This window comes from Branchiostoma lanceolatum, chromosome 7 (genome assembly GCF_035083965.1).
Source record: "Branchiostoma lanceolatum isolate klBraLanc5 chromosome 7, klBraLanc5.hap2, whole genome shotgun sequence".
Lineage (NCBI taxonomy): Eukaryota > Metazoa > Chordata > Leptocardii > Amphioxiformes > Branchiostomatidae > Branchiostoma > Branchiostoma lanceolatum.
Window position 1 is genome coordinate 9,945,573 of NC_089728.1, and position 9,050 is coordinate 9,954,622.

General features: G+C 41.0%; 1 long non-coding RNA gene across 1 annotated transcript; it reads left to right on the plus strand.

Moving 5' to 3' along the window:
* Positions 1-2,531: 2,531 nt before the first annotated feature.
* On the plus strand, positions 2,532-5,870 carry LOC136439141 (uncharacterized). The gene is made up of 4 exons (XR_010756494.1): positions 2,532-3,132; positions 3,466-3,586; positions 3,822-3,942; positions 4,358-5,870. It is a non-coding gene; the product is annotated as an uncharacterized lncRNA (long non-coding RNA).
* The last annotated feature ends 3,180 nt before the right edge of the window (positions 5,871-9,050 follow it).

The window sequence follows — 9,050 nt, forward strand, 5'->3', positions numbered from 1 at the left end:
CCCGGCTCACGCGTGGATCAGTGCCTGCGCGCTTCCTCCACCGGCCCGGCTGATCCGCCAGACTCCGCCGCTAATCCACGACCAAATGAGTTTCACCGTGGTGCGGCTGAGACACAGCGGTCTGTTATTATATGGAAGGGAAGTTATTATACGTAAAGACATTAGGGATATTATCTGCGTGGTTACAGGGTCTTCATGACACCTTCCCATCGAGCGTTTGATTAGTTTTGGAAGGTTTGAGACATTAAAAGTTTGGGATATGACCCTAAAGAAAGGAAAAGTAAGATTACATAGTTACTGGAGAGATAAACGTTTCAAGAAACGATTTTTTAAAAAACTTGAGACACGGACTTTTCGCCGTCGTTCGCTTTCTTTCTTGTTTCTTCGGACAAGATAGCTCGAGAGCATCATGATTTTCCTTTTGATGGCCTCGCAACTTCCTTTTCGTGACGACCTTGCTTCGAGGAAAAGGATACAATTTGATAATCGTCCATACAAAAATGATCTATTACTTATCATAACGGGAATAAAGGACGTTGTAGTCCATTATACAGACCAGTCCAACGAATTCAACGTATATTTGAGAGAAAATCAAATCTTGGTAGCTGAATCACGAACTTGGAGTTAAGATACATGTTGATAGGTTTTGAATCAATATTATAAGTTGCCTCATATTCGTCAGTGGTAACGTTAGATGTTTGACCTAGATGTTTGCTTTATCTTTGTAATAGTCGCAGTGGTTAAACACTATATCTAATTGTGTGGGTCACAAGTCCAGGCAACGTATCGCACGCAAATATATCGTAGGCTATTCACTTGAAGGGTCATTTTTTTCAAAACTCAAGGACCATTTGCTTAAGGTAAGCAGGTAGATCGCTGGTAGATCGGGACGAAATATGTAATTCTATACTTAACTTGCTCCTGGGTTGGTCCAGTGGATCAATGACGTCATGGATACAAAACCAGTTGCAAACCCTACTAGCGCTGGGTGATAAAGGCCCGGGCATGATCTGAGACCAAATAAAGAAGATGCTTGCCATTTTATCCACATTCTCCAACTACCTTCTTTTTTCTAGGAACTCACTTTGTCAATCTTAGACAGTTCTAGTGTTTTCAAGCTATACAAGATTAAAGGCGTAAGTTTACATTTTGGCTACCATATATTGGTTTCAAACAGATATTCTCTTTAAATAAATATTATGTCCTCTCTTCTGCTCGTTTGGCCAGAACATGTAACGTTACCCATTGCCATTTATCCCCTTCACCCTAGCTGACGTTCTCCTCATTGTTGGTTTTCCACTATGTGGCTACAGAATAGAACGGAACAGCTGTCTGGTGAAAGAAAATGCCCAAACAGTGACGTTTCAACAGTGTCATGTATTGCAGTACTAGCAAGAGTTGGATGATGGAGTACATGCCTTCCTTCCAAATTTGAGATCTTAGCAAGCAAGTGACAATGATGCACAAGTTCAAGATGACGTACACCTTGGTGTTCGGAGATACGGCGTTTAAAACCAGTCTTAAGGTACTATTACTTCCTATCTATATCCGACTAACTGTTGACTTGCTCGGTGTTTTTTTTTTACTTCAGCAGCGATTGATGCAATACGAATTCTGATATGATGCATCTTAACGTTAACCGTCCTTGCAATAAAACCATGTTACAGCCATATGTAAAGCGCATCATAACCGTGTTTTATCTGCAAAGAGGCAGAAACGCTGTTAAAAAGCGCATATGGGCAAACAACGCCAAACCACAGACGTCACCCTCAATGCGATGTGACCTCAACGCTGACCAAGTGTGCCAGTAAATGTACTTACAGTGATACAGTCTAGATGGCATTGACGATTTCAAATGTGTTTGGATTTACCGCATAACGCAATCGAAAATCAATTGTAAAGCGTAAACGGACTCGAACTTCATTATCATTCAAAAACGTATTTTTTTTCGATGCTAGTATGAGTAGGAGGAGGTTCTGTATCACCGTATTGGTCGACGACAAACCTTATTCTCAAATAGTCCCATATATGTTTGCGTAAACAATCAAAATGTGCTATTTTTTTCCACGCCCAACGTCTTTGCAGTCTGCCTGTAAAGTGCAAATTCAAACGTCACCAATCGATTCGTTTTGAATCCGGAGTTAACAAGGGCATTTGTATGTATACGCAGGCCCCCATATAGCCAATCAGTGTACTTATTGTTGAGATATACGGGAACACATCAATAGGTGCAAGACTGTTGCAATTCTATAGCTTTATGACAGGAGGCGCAACCACACGAAAAACCTAACCGTTTTCACCCCCTGACTGAAATGGACCGCTCCTGGCAGATTGGATCTTGTTCATTGACCAACCAGAAAGGTCTCATCATTAGAGATGACCAATGGCAGAAAGTGCATTTTTATCACCAATGACAGGCCTAGATTCTCCTCAATGGCCAATCGCAGAGTAGTAATTGTTTGTTTGTTACAAATTTTGCACCTGTGCTGCAGCTGATCAGACTCCTATCCCACTTGCCGAGTCGGTTGTCTCGTCATTCGATTCATGAACCACCGACTACCACACACGTCGGCTCTACTTTGACCCATCGTTGTGCAGCCTGGTTATCGAACCGAAAATAACTAGCACTTCTTCGGCCGCAAACTTTACCCAATCCACCCGTTCTACAACCGTCGCACCGTAAGCCAAAATGTGTGGACGCGTCAAAGGAGTCGAAGCAAGAGACTGGGCCTGGGGAAGAGTACGTGGCCACGCCCTGCCGTTCTCCGCGACAACGTTATAACACCCAAAGCATTGCCGAGCCCACCATTCACGGCCACCGTTTTACTCACTGGGAAGGCTTAATGACAGTCCTGTTGTGCAGCCAGGTTATCGTACCGAATTCGCGAAAAACACTTCTTCGGCCGCAAAGTTTACCCAAGCAACCTGTTATACTGCCGTCGCACCGTAAGTCAATGTGTGAACGTAGCAAGCGAGCTCGAAGCAAGAGACTGCCATCCAAGCCACGTCACGTAAACTTGTCCGCATCAACGTCTAGAACATCGCCAAGCCCGCCATCCAACGTTTTGTTCACCGGGGAGCTTCAAGAGAGTCTTCGGGCGTACCTACGAGAAGACCCGCAGTGTTGTAAAGGTGAGACCGTCTTCCAGGTCGAGAATATCAGACATGTAATACCTTCAGGATATCGCAACGCTTTATTTTCAACTTAAAGACCACGGAAAGTCCCTGTTGAACGAAAGATAAACTTTAAAAAATCCTGACATTGAAATAAAGGAAGAACATTTTTTCCATTTTGAAGTATTCTTCTAGACATTGTTCCCGGTAAATTGTGCATGTATTTTTGTTTTCCATTCTATTTGACACATGGACCCGTGGTGCACGTGGTTGTATCATTCTGTCGACGTCCCACGCGCTTACCATGTGTTCGCATGTCCGGTCTTAACTTTGTATCTCTATCCAACGTAGGACTTGGCGACACGTGCACGTGAAGACATTCCAAATCTGGATGAACAGTTTATGGGGCAATCCGTATGTCAATCACCTCTACAATGACCTCGTGGACCGCCTGTTCCAGGCATATTACAAGGTAAGCATTGTATTTACTGTATTGTGACAGCAGGCTATATATCTTATAGTTGAGTTTGGCAAGGCACTGATTTTTAAATTATGTACTAGCTTGTACAAAGTCTGTTGAGCGCAAGAATCTTGTTTATAGCATGATTTATTTTTTGATTACAACATGAAATGTTTGCATGATTGTTTATGTGTTGGATATACCTGGCATGTCTGGTTCTAAAATTGTATCTCGCTCCCCAACGCAGGACTGGAAACCACGAGAAGACACTCCATGTACAAACCTGGATGAACAGTTTAGGGGGCAATCCGTACGTCAAACTTCTCTACAATGACCTGATAAACGGCCTGTTACAGACATATTACAAGGTAAGCATCGCATGTACAGACATATTACAAGGAAAGCATGGCATGTACTGTATTGTGACAACAGCGTCTATAATTGAATAGTTAAGAGTTTTGTAAGTCACAATTTTCTTGATTTTTGTACTAGCCTATTTGGTAATATTGGATTTTTCTATACGGAAGGGACTTTGAATTAAATGTCCTGCCTTTGTTTGTAGACGTTCGCTCTCAGGTTTGAGGGGGGGATTTTTGGGGCATCACAGACCTTGTTTTCCAAGGTCTACAGCTACTTGACGATGCTGCATTTGTATTTGAAATGCTGGCCATACACGTTTCGTTGTTTCTCTGTACCTTCCTTTTTAGTGCTTAATTGCAAAAACGCAAGAAGGCGTCCGCCTGGCTGTCTCGTTCTCATTGCTTGTCATTTCACTTTCTTTAGATCCTGGAAGCTGCTGCTTCTAGCTTCACAGCTTCTTGGAGCTACGAGATCAGCACCAGTCGCATGGTACTGAAGCACATTACTACCACCATCAAGCCTAGGTCTATCAACTACACCAACGTTCACGGTGGGAGCTGTCCTCATGAGGTTGTCTAATGCCGAGTACGCCACCCCCGTGACTTCTCCTGTGCGCCGAACCAGAGGACCTGTTGGAAGTCAAGCCAAAGAAAGATGCTATGTTTGCTTGTCTTATTGGAAGGTGATTGAAGTATCTTACAGTTGGTGACAACTTTTGTTTGAGTGCGTTTTGTTTATGGCGAGGACTGCTGCTGGTGGGGGGTTTGGGGATTTTGAGAGCGGTGGCTGCTTCTGCACACAGGGCTTCGGTCAGTTTCTGTGGGATACAGGTTCGATGATTGACTGGTTTAGTTTCTGTGACTATGTTGATGGCTGGGATTGCGTTCGGGGTTGCTGCGAAGTTCAATCCTCCAGAAAACTGCGACTTTCCTGGTTCTGTTAGCTCGTTATTACTTCGGTTTGTCTACCACCTACCGTCCGTTCTGTCTTGTGTGATGGTCTGGGGTCGGGGACCTACACCATTCCACAAACTGCCCTGTGTCGTTTCTTGGGTCCCGAACGAAGACGACGGCACAGGACCAGAATGGAAGGCATGTGGATGAAGTACCTGAGTAGTCATGACCTGACAGAACCAGGGAAGTTACTGTTTTCTGAAAGATTTAACTTTGCAGTCCCCTCGGATGCAATTCCGGCTATCAACGTAGTTACAGAAACTTGATCAGCCATACATCGGGCTTGTGTACTACAGAAACAGACTGAAGTCTTGTGTGCAGAAGTAGCTACTGCTCTTAGAGTTTTTGAACCGCCCAACAGCAGCATTCCTGGTGATGAACAAGGGCAAGCAAACATCTTAGCACCAACCAAGACATTATCATCACTTTGCTAACAAGATGCAGTCGTACAAATGTACTTGCTTGCTATATGAGTTTGACAGTGTCATCGTATATTTCACTGTATATCACATACTTGTACGTGTATTTTTGTATTCTAAAATGTGAGCGTTCTTGTTGCACAAAATGACATTACAAATGTAAAATTACTTCATATGCTGAAATAATTCCATGCACGTTTTGTGCATGCAATTAATTATTTACGACCTTGATACATGATAGAATGGACGTTGTACTATCTTACATCGATGTATATCATGTTTTCCTCGTGTTCTAACAATAAAATTGGTCTGTTTCCTGTTCTGTGTCCTTTATTTTGCACAGAAATGATGATTAAAAGTCTTCTGTTCTTACTTAGCCTTTATCTTTCATGTATTTCGTCTGTATTCTAGTACAAGAGTGGCCACATTGTCCTAGAATGGAGGCAAAATACTTAAATACATGGCTCAGAGAGCAAAGGTCTTTGATCCTTCTCAACTTGACTATCTTCAATAAACTGTTCTGTGCATGTGTTTTGTGCTCTGGAATAAAGTTGTTGCTAAGCATTCTCAGCTTTTGTTATGAGTCATTGAGTAATTAATGTTTTCTTTCGCATGTGTCTTAGTAAGCAGCATAAGCACTTGTAGCTGTATGTCGATTACCTCTGAGCAAGTTACATTGATTTGTATTTCTTTGATCGAGTACAAGTAGACGCTGTATAGGATGATTTTAGTGAACATGATAATATTTCTGGGTAGTTGTAATGTACATAGTTAGATATTCTTTGGTTAGATTTGACTGTCTTGTGCTTTGGGTTCAAAGACAATACTTTTACCTGATTAAAAGCCAACTCAATATACAACGTTGAATATTTTGTACTGGACATGTGTTCTGATGGTGTCTAAATTGTTTGTAGACCAGTATTTGCTTTAAATGCAATATGCCATTCCAGTGCATGCTTACAATAAATTGTTTTTTCTCGTGTTTCGTATTCTTTGCATAGTACAGTGACTAAAGGTCTTTTTCTCGTATTTTGCGGCTATTTTGGTCCGAGAGTGGCCACCTTGTCCTAGAATGGCCGTTAAATACATGAATAAGCTTCAAGAGCAAAGGTCCTTTATTCATAGATACATAAAACACTTTGCGAACAAGCATATCATAAAAAATTAAACAAGCTGACATTACATTCAATCTAAGATAATCTTGCTAGCTCTTCGAAACATCTCTTTATTTTGTTCAGTATACTCCTTAGTAGCCAAATAGATGACTGTAAACTGTATTCGAATATGAACATAAGAATGGAGACTAATGTGTTGAAATATCTTCGTAAAATAGCAGCTAACAAACAAGAATGGGTCAAGATGTACTCTACTCAATACGTGCACTGATTTGGTTAAATTGTAGTCTTATCATAGATGTATCGATTTTACTAAGAACAGTCATAATGATTATTGTTATCATTACTTGTTGGCAGTATTTCCTGTGTTTCCCCTATGGTACAACGATATTTTAAGATTGACATTTTGTTTTTATCAAGGTGAAAAATATGGAACAGACCACCTTCAATTTCACCACATTACTGCAAAACTACTTCCGGGTTGACGACATTAGGTCGGTGACTGTTTCCGGTATGCAGGGTTTGGAGTATATAGGGCAAGGTGAGATTCAAGTCAATAATGTCTTGCTATCGGTTTCACTTTATATTTCTGCCCTAATTTACGTATTTTGCTTACTCGATAGACACGCCGCTCTGTTCTTCATCACAGATCTAGATATCCTTTACATGTCTCCTTTGTTCAACGCCTTTTTGCTTCACAACATGGGATTAATTATATCTGACCCTTCAGAACCTGGCAGTTCACAGGAAATGTACACTCATCCAATTCTTTTGGTGAAACGCTAAGGAAAGGTATCATTCATGACCTAAAATGATATGCCACTATTTTGTATTGAAATGTCTAAATGTTTGTCTTCGAAAATGCGACCATTTAGAATGAAAAGTGACAAAGTTCGCGTTTCCCACATTCCCGAAATTTGGCAATTTGACGGTCGTTTTATACCCACTTTTCTGGAGGCGGTCGGCAGCGATACCGCAGATTAGGCTCTCATGGGGTATGCAGTCCCGACTTGAAGAAATAAATCATGCAAGACATTAGTCATAAAGGTAAGTCAGCTTTTTCTACGATGTTTGCATATATATACGTGTGCGTGCGTGTAATATTGGCAGCAGTCACATAGCATACTCTCCAAGCAGAGGAGGGGTTTCGGCTGGTTGGCTATACAAAAAAAAAACATGACAAAGTAGAAAGCCCGACAAAAACGCCTAAAAACACGTCAAAAACCAGCCGAAACCCCTCCTCTGCTTGGAGAGTAACATAGCACACAAGGTGTTAAACATTCATAACGTATTTTTATTTGTGAATAAAACGTCAAAAGAACTAAAATCTTCAAGCAACTTGCTAGCAAAATCACACAAGAATCTCATGCCTGGTCCTTCATATATAATCACTGGAATGTTTGCACTTGACAACAGGCCGAGCAGTCTCACAGCGCCATCTAACAAACTGGTTCATATTGCAACATGTAACGTTACTTCCGTAAGAAATGTTCTATGCTGGTCGGTGATTGCGTGCGGGCATTTTCGGCGCGTTTCTTCACATAATAAACGACGTCTGACGTAGAATACGTTACAAAGTTGTTTTACATGATCTCCAGCCACTTGGATACTGTTTTTGCCCTTTGGACACCGCCCTGTCATTGGTAAATCTGCCTGGAGATTATTTCTGCCCCTCGAGGCCTCCTGAATGCGTGGTTACCTGCAAAAATAATATCAGCCGTATGGCGGCGCTTTTTAACCGTGTGTTTGGAACACTTTTCTTTTTGGGTAACTTCTGTAAAATTGTATCCGTTCAAATTGGTTTTATAGTGAAGTTTACAATGACTTCATGGGTTAATGTATAGGATAAACTTTGGTAGTCCTGTCTGCATGAAAGTTACTACATCACTGAAGATGATTTCATACCAGAAAGTATGGTTACAGGTTAGTGTGATAGATTTAGTGAACCTGAACATACCAAACAAACTAGCAATGTTTTTAAAGGATGGAATAATGTAGATTTGACTCTGATTTGATGAATCAAGGAATCTTTCAGAAGACATTTGATATGTCTTGGTTGGGCAGAATCTCATGTTCTTCTCAATTGTCCTGTTTTTGCTTTTTAAGTTTAACTCTACTACTGGACACCTGCTGCAACTGACACAGACAACACACTGTACACTTGTCATCTCCTCAGAGTAAGGCATCTTTATTTAACGCTATTCATCCCACAACAACAACACCAACACAACATTCAGTCTTAAATATTTTGTATGTACAAAGTTACAAGGTAGTGGTATCACTTCATTCATTACCGATTTACAAGACCAGTGATATATCCATGGCAAGTATATATGGGCTTCCAGGGTGCTTAACACGGGTCTGTTACTAATACCTGTTATCTATCCATATTTTTCAGTAGCAATTAATGTATGATGAATATGGCTTTAATACACACACATATACTTTTCCTTTGTGATAACTTCTCTAGGCTAGTAGTTAAATATCTGCCAGACTAATTCTGAATAATGTATAAGATTGATTTCTCACTTGTCAACACTTACACTCATTGTACAAACATGCAAACTTCAATGAGATAGCTTAACAGAGTTCTTCTGGCTTTGTTTAACCCACACTAGATATTGTTAGG